Source organism: Papaver somniferum, chromosome 7 (assembly GCF_003573695.1).
Source record: "Papaver somniferum cultivar HN1 chromosome 7, ASM357369v1, whole genome shotgun sequence".
Lineage (NCBI taxonomy): Eukaryota > Viridiplantae > Streptophyta > Magnoliopsida > Ranunculales > Papaveraceae > Papaver > Papaver somniferum.
The window spans coordinates 86,950,174-86,958,381 of NC_039364.1; the positions used below are offsets into that span (position 1 = coordinate 86,950,174).

The 8,208-nt window shown below is 35.4% G+C and overlaps 1 long non-coding RNA gene across 2 annotated transcripts; it reads left to right on the forward strand.

Annotated features, from left to right (window-relative positions):
* Positions 1-2,451: 2,451 nt before the first annotated feature.
* On the forward strand, positions 2,452-6,678 carry LOC113297816. 2 transcript variants are annotated; one of them, XR_003333724.1, is made up of 4 exons: positions 2,452-3,178; positions 4,152-4,275; positions 4,848-5,164; positions 6,040-6,678. It is a non-coding gene; the product is annotated as an uncharacterized LOC113297816 (long non-coding RNA). The 2 variants fall into 2 exon arrangements; XR_003333723.1 differs by having other exon boundaries at positions 6,055-6,678.
* Positions 6,679-8,208: the final 1,530 nt, after the last annotated feature.

The following is an 8,208-nucleotide window of genomic DNA, read 5'->3' on the forward strand; positions in this document are numbered from 1 at the left end:
TCCGGCATACATTATTCATTAGACAACAACGCCGGAAAACAAGGTGCCGGCACTGTCGTAATTTATTGTCCCAAGCCGGTACACGCTGCCGGCATTCCAATTAATTGATTTGTAATGCCGGTATTTAGCTCTGGAAAACATTTATTCCTGTATGTTTTTTTGTAGGTGCCGGTATTGTAAATTTGAAACTCAACAACGCCGGTTCCACTGCCGGCATTCTCGAAATTGATGGTACCACGCCGGTAACTGGTTCCAGCGTTGATGGTTATTAATTTTCCATGCCGGTTTTTGGGTTTACATGGAAATGTTTCCTGTATGTTTTTCATGCAGTTCCGGCATGGTAACCTATCAATGAACCCATGCCGGTTTAATATTCCGTAGTATATTCCTTGGTAGGTAAAAAAGTTAACTGCGTACCAGCATAATTTTTTGGTAGAATACTATGCCGGATCAATATTCAAATTGGGGGATATCGCTTTACCGGCATGGTCGTAGTATGAATACCATGCCGGTAACGCGTCTGCCGGCATGGTATTCATACTACGACCATGCCGGTACCGAGGTTTACAGTTGAAAAAATGGCGGCTTCAAAGAAAAAATCGATTTTTCAACCTCCTAGCAGCTTTACCTGTGTATTGGGGATGCTTGCATGTTGTGCAAGTTTACTTTCTTGTGTAGCTTCTTCGAAAAACTCTCCATACTCGTCAAAATCATCATTCAAGGGTGTTGGCTTAACAAAGAGTTGCAATTGAGAGTTGTTGTCGTTAGCTCCTTGTTGTAGTAGAGATAAAGATTCAGCAGCTGCAATTCTCTCCTCACAATCATCTTCCATTTTCACAAAAAAAATTCCACTCAAAAATATTTTTCCCTCCTTCTACTCTCACCTCCCTCACCCAAATTCAAATAAAACACACACTAATCATTTATCAAAAATCTTAAGATTTTACTAATTATTATTAACCACTAATCCTGATTAGTGAGGGGTAGATTAGGTAATACGTAAAATACTTAGATAAGGAGTGACCCCGAATTGATATATGGAACCAGTTTTTGTCCTTTTCTTATATCCCCCAATTCCTTTTTTTATCCCCCAATTAATGGTTCTTGTTTTTCTTCAGGGTTCTCATGTGATTTAGGTTTTTACTTTTTTTTTATTGATTTAGGATTTTACTCTCTGGTACAGGTTGACTTAATAGATCGTTCTCACTCTCGGGCATTCTTTTCTTCCTTCCTCGCTTCCCGTTTCCAGGCTACATCACGGTGAGAAAATTTTCACTTTTGATCTACTTATTTGCTCTTTGTTTGATTGATCTATTACCAGAAATAGGTTGATTTTATAGATTGTTCTCACTCTCAGGCATTCTTTTCTTCCTTCCTCGCTACCAGTTTCCAGGATACATCACGGTGAGAAAACCTCACTTTTGATCAACTATTTGTAATACTACACTTGAAAATTTTCACTTTTGATCTACTGTTTGTAATACCAAGTTGTTTTTTGCGTCCATGTATTAGATTAATGGCGTCTTCATGTTGTAGTTCTTTACATCCACTTCGCATGGATTGGGATCGTTAGGGTCTTAGTTCCTGATTGAACTATTACCATAAGTTGACTCTTAGTAGCCAGGAGCGGGACGAAGACCGAAACGAAAATCGTAAAATTTTGAAAAAATAAAATTCGAGGAACGAGTCGGAAGGACGGAAATGAAAATCGTAAAATTTTGAAAAAATAAAATTCGAGGAACGAGTCGGAAACATAAACTAAATTTTATAAAAATATTACGAATTCTCAAATTTTGCAATCAAGAAATAAGACAAAAATATTAAATATTTAGAAAATCTTAGTTAAGTGCATCCATATATCCCATTCATTCACTTTTTGTTTCTTGGTTTTGTTACGAGCACACTGAACTTGACTTTGTGCTTGTGTTTCTTGTTCTTAGAGCATCTCCAAGAGAAAGTGTAAAAAATCCTATGTGGATTTTTAATTTAGTCCTTTTATTCATGGGTTTCACACATAGAGTAAATATATGACCTCATATCTAAAATACCATCTCCAACAATAAGAATCTCAACCCTTAGAATTAAAAGAAAATTAGTTAAAAACATGACATGGAGGTGCATCCGGAGGTGTAGATAACACTTTCTTGAACACCTTCATATTTAATAATTGGTCCCTCCTAACTTGTAAAACCCTACTGGTGGAGATGAATTTATGCCAAACGAGGGTTTAAAATCCTATGTGTCACTAAAAATAAATAAATCTACCCTCTGTTGGAGATGCTCTTATGAACCAGGAGGTGGAGGTGCAGGGGATGGAGGGATAAAAGCACGTTTTCACTATGTGCGTTTAATATAGGCTAAGATAAGTACAGTTGGGCCTAATATAAGCTAAGATAGGCCAACTAATAGTCACTTTTTTGTGCTAAACCCTAAACGAAATCTTAGATTAGATTTTCCTTCTCTCTTTTTCATGTTCCGCCTCCTCTTAGTCCTCTGTCACACATTTTCCACGTCTCTGATCTCACACCAAAAGAAGGAAAAGAAAAGGAAACTTTAATATGATATTTTTCTTTCTTGTTCCTCTTTAATCAAAATCTCTATCTATTTTTATTTCTTTCTTCTTCTTCTTTTCTAACACGTTCTTTCCTCTGTTTTCTAAACTAACACAGAGAAATAATCGGAGAAATTGACGGGAATTCGAGTGACACGATTTTCGCCTGTTAGGAGCGCGTTTCCCCCTTGTTAGGATCGCGTTTCCCCCTTGTTAGGATCGCGTTCCCATCACGATTTTCAGTGAGGAACGTAAATTCTCGGTTCTCACAGAGATTTGTGATGGCTTTGCACGCTCCTGGCTACTTAAGAGTTGACTTACGAGGAGTAGTTAGTTTTTCGCGGAATGATGATTATTAGAGGCGGTTGTTCGAGAAGCTTTGGAGTGTCTTATGGTTAGGAGAATAATGATTGTGCTTGCATGATGCATCGCCGTTCTGAGAAATTTTGACACTATGGTCGATCTCCAGTAAGGTCTTACGAATCCCGGAGATGGTGGTAATGACTCTACAATTTCAAGTGGTAAACACATGGAGTTTACTATGTGAAGCTGGCTCAAAAGGTCATTTCTCCAGGATCATATCTCGCTGGATAGGATGGATCTGAGAAACCCGAAATTCAAATTTCGGTAAGTTCTCTTACTAAACAAGGTATAAAAAGGTCATCTTGCATGCATCAGCTTTTCTATACAATGTCACTACATGTTTTCTCTGTCGAGCTTATTTTGTCATAACTAACCAATTACAGATTTACAGGGTTAAAACTGATAGAATTTATCGAATGTGCTATGTAGACGAGACATAAATCTTGGTAACATACCATTTACGAAGTGGATGTTTGGATTCCTTCCCGGTGCTGCATCATTTACCTTTCACATCTTCATTGTTTTTTGGGTAGTCTATTAAGTTTTCACAAACGGTCCGCGAGTTATAATCACACAGGTGTCACCATCCTTCCACAAAAAACCCATCAAAATAAAAGTAACACAAAAACCCTATCAAAACAAAATTAACACAAAAACACCAAATTTAAATGTTGGTTTCATCGTATATGATGAAACCAAAATAAAATTTGATGAAACCAACATTTAAATTTGGAATTTTTGTATTAATTTTTAAAAATTTGGGGTTTTTGTATTAATTTTGTTTACGATGGAGTTTTAATGAATCCCAACATTTGAATGGGGTTTTTATACCACAAGTTTGGTCACCTTGGATTTTTATGACTAGTTTTGTTTCACGAATAAAATTACGTCTTCATTTGGATTTTTTATCAACTAATATTGATTGAAAGAATGCTATTAAAGAATTAAAGAAGATTTAAAACAGGTACTCATTGGAAGCTTCCAGTTCTTGGATTAGAAGTTATCAGATCTTTCTTTTAGGAATGTCTTTCAACTGTTAGCAGGATGGAAAGTTTATTTTTGATGGAAATTAATTTTTTTGATGAAATCATAATAGAGTATAGTTGAAAGTAATTGGTATTGGTCTTGAATAATAAGTCAGATTGCATGCAGATCTTTCAATCTTATATCTCTGTTTTTTATTCTTTTACAATTAACTGTGATGCAAAATTCTAACCACATTTTTGGTATGTTCTAGGATTAACGAAAGTAACCACATCCAGTTCAGTTCTTGAAACTTCTCATAGGAAATCTTTGGCATTTGTTGGAGATGTTGTTGGCAGGAATTGAAAATGAAAATCTTTGTTGTGCCTCTTTCTCAGGTAATAGTTCATTCTTCACTAATCTAACAATATAATTCTCATTTGATGTAGTATGACATGAGTTAGTCGAAAACCTCATTTAATCATCTATAAAGTCATTAGTGTCAGATAACAACCATTTGTTCTGAGATCATCAGTCCATTATCACATTTTGTCTGAAATCTTCAGTCTATTAGAGTATGATAGATGGAAGTATAGCTTTCAATTCATTATTCTATCAGTCTACTCTATATTACCACAAGAGCATAATACATGCATAAGTCGTGCTTTTAGTTGAATAGAAATCGTCAACCATTAACCATGTAAATATTATTATAATTTATGACATTAATATTTCGGTGTTTGTTTGAACAAGTCTTCATTTTCTGTTGTGATTATATCTTTGGAAATTAAGAGTAGGGTTAACTAATTGAAACTGAAAATGCATTTCATTTATCTGGAGTATTTTTTCCTTAGAAATCTCCCACCTTTTTAAGGCGAGCAAGCCAAACATCAAAAGCTTACCTGATTTGGAAGCGGGTGTAAATTATGTATGTGGTTGCATAACTCTATTATTTATGTGCCAACTTCAGGGTTTCTTGTGCACCTACTTTGGCCATAATCTGGTACTTATATGTGCGGAGTTACTTATGTGTACCAAAAATGACTTACCTATACATATATTCATTCAACTAATTTGGCTCCAACCAGTTCCAGACATCTTATTGGGCTGAGAGGATTTTCCATACTCTTTTATCAACAAACATTTCAGAGGCAGGTCGTTCGCTTCTCAAAACTCATTGTTCCAAACCATTAAAGGCCATTATGGGGGTTCCTTGAGACACAGTTTCCTCCTCAAGGCCTCCGGTTTGTTATTCGTCGGCTGCGCCTGCTGGTTACCATTTCAGAGGTAAAAACATAGTAAATTTTTTTTGCAAACAACTTTACTTATCGGAGGCGGTGTGAAAGTGCGATGACAACGGACTTTTTAGAAACACTTAGGGTTGCGTAGAATGTGGTTAACAACAGTATCATGTGAACTCCCAGACAACCAACGTCGATTGTAGTTTTCAAAATTGTACGTACTCTGTGGAAAACTAAAATAAGGCCCAGTTGGATCGATTTTTTTTTTAAATTTTTAGGGAAAAGTTCTATGTGTAGTTACCCCGATTTTTATGCCTCCTGAAACAAATGACGAGGAATTTGCCAGGTAATTGAAATTAGGGGGTACATTGCCAGTATAAAGATGGAGAACGTCACTCCCCAAATACCCAAAAATGGTCCCTTTTCAAACTTTAAATTGAACAACCTACCGTTAATTTTGGTCCGTTGGACAAATTTTTGGCAGAGGAATGTCATGCAACTTAGTTTTTAGGCTGCAAGGGGAATGCAAAGCAAGGGAAACGCAAAGTACGATTTACCCTGACAATGCACTTGAAAAAGTTTAGCAGAACAACCCCAGTGGACTATTAAATATAATTGTATGCCTGACTCTTTATTTTGTTGTGTTATTTTTTAATTTAGCGGTCTGTTATAAAATGTATTTCTATCATTTTGTAGCAATTTGCAGCAATAGCAAGTATAGTCATGAGGTTTGGTGTTTTACATAAGCATGCATAATATGAGATGCGAGAAAAGAGAGGACATGATTAGACTTTTCTTAAAAGTTATCATCAAGTTTCTCATGCAGAAGTACTATGCAAACCGCCTTTCATTTGTTTTTGTTAGCTGCCCTCTGTCTCTTATAGAATATGATTTATATGCTAGCTACTTTATCTTTGACAGGTTAATCTTTGACAGGTTAAATTGGTGAATTGGAGTATGTTGAGGATCATAAGTCATGGAAAATTGTTGTTAAAATGAACGGTGGATAAACAATTTTGGTATTATCACTCCGTTTTAGTGCAAGTAAGAAGGAGGTCGAGCCATGGACCTGCTAGACAGGTTGTATTCTTTTTTTTTTAGTGTGGTGTTAAATTGTTTTCTTTTCTCTTTTCATTCAGAGGCAGTACATTCTGCATCATACAGGTAAAGAGTTCTTATATAAACTAATGAGCTTAAGGAAAATTGCATAGTATAGACCTTATAATTCGAAGGGGTAAGACCTATGCATTGCGTTTAATGTAGTGTTCATATGACACTTAGCAGTGTATTTCTTAGTAGACAAAAACTCATTGGTGATAATTCAGTGTTGTTCGTTTGTTTACGTTGTTGACTGGTAAATCTGTGCTTCGGCTACGTAATGCTTGCTACATCTGCTGGCATCCTGCTATCAATGATGCAAGGAGGACGAACGTTGGTGGTAAATATATGGTTTCCTATTTCTCATATCTTTTGGATTACATTCGGTTCAATATATGTTTGGTTTCATTTCAAGTTGACTACGACATTGTTAGGCAGAAATAGATATATAAATGTTCTACATATTTGTCTTCTTGAATTACGTAAGGAAATTTGTCCAAACCATTTTTCATATTTGGATGAAAAGGAGAGTTTCCTTCTCATCCAATATAAAATACTAAGCCAGAACCATCATCCTGCATTTTATAAATAACTCAAAAGATCCATACCAGAAACTAAACCCAACACAATAAGGCAAAAAAGTGATTGAAAGGTGTGAGGTGATACTAAAAAATGATAAATGTTACTTTTGTATACATTTATGTGTTTGTTGCCTATTTTCCTAAAAGTTTAAATGGAGACGAGCTGATGTGCTTTGGCTAAATTATCATGGCAAAGTTTCTTCAGTCGTTGGTATTTCAAGCCAGATCTAAAAAGCTACTTGATCCATTCATTTGAAAGGATAATCATTCATTTTTAAAGAGCAGATATGTGTGTTCCGTTATTCATCATTATAATATTAAAATGCTTACAACTTACCAATTCAAGGAAAGCGTGGGTTCTTGCGAAGTCTGTGAACAGCTTCCTCCAGTTTGGTCTATCATGGTCTGGAAAAATGTGTATATCTGGCATTGGTTTGTGTCCGGTTTCATCTGAGCCCGTGCTCAGTTTCAATTTTATTTCAGTTTTAAATTCTTTAATAGTTAGATTTTGTTTCAAAAGTATCTTGAAATCTTGAGAGTCTTCGTGCTATATATTAGGTTTTGGGATTTTATTAATTTACTAGGATATGACCCGTGCCATAACGGCACGGGCGTTACACTTTTTTTGTTGTCCCAAAATGTAACTATATTAACTTGTTATTTGTTTCATTTTGATACCTTTCGGCGAGTGCAAGGAGAACTCAATATCAATACCTTTACGAACAAAACCATTTCATATTATTTTATTCATCCCACATAGTGATAAAAATTTAAAATTCTATCAAGCCTTGCAAATTTCTGAAAACTAAAAAATAAATAAATGAAAGCTATTGCAACTAATATAAATAATCCAAGTCAACAATATGGGTCATTCTAAATATCCAATCCTCAATGTTCGTGCATTGCCTCATGATTAAGCTAACCTAATTGCTAATACATCAATCTCAGTATCTACCCAATGATATTCCGAAGCTTTCACAATCTCATTGTTTATGACTTTAGTTCCATCAAAATTGAAATCTAGAGCAAACCGTAAAACACATCTGATTAGTTGGTGAATGAACTCTTACCGAAAAAAAATACAATATATTCAAATTTAATTTATGGTTGGAAAAGAAGTTTCATAAGTGATGATTCCAACTGTTGCGTGCACTGGCTTTGGCCACTGGTTTTGCAATAGTCCCTTTCTTCAACGATCTTTAACTTTCCCTATGTTTCTGATCCATCAACATCCTTAATTACTGTCTCTCAATTGCCTCTCAAGGAACCCATCCCTCTCTGATTTGTCACATCGTAAACATTTCCAAGGAGCCTCTTGAAGAAACCATCCTTCTATATGTCATCATCATCCTTCTAGACTGTTTGCAATCGACATTATAAAAACTCATGCATTCCTCACCAACCGTCAAAA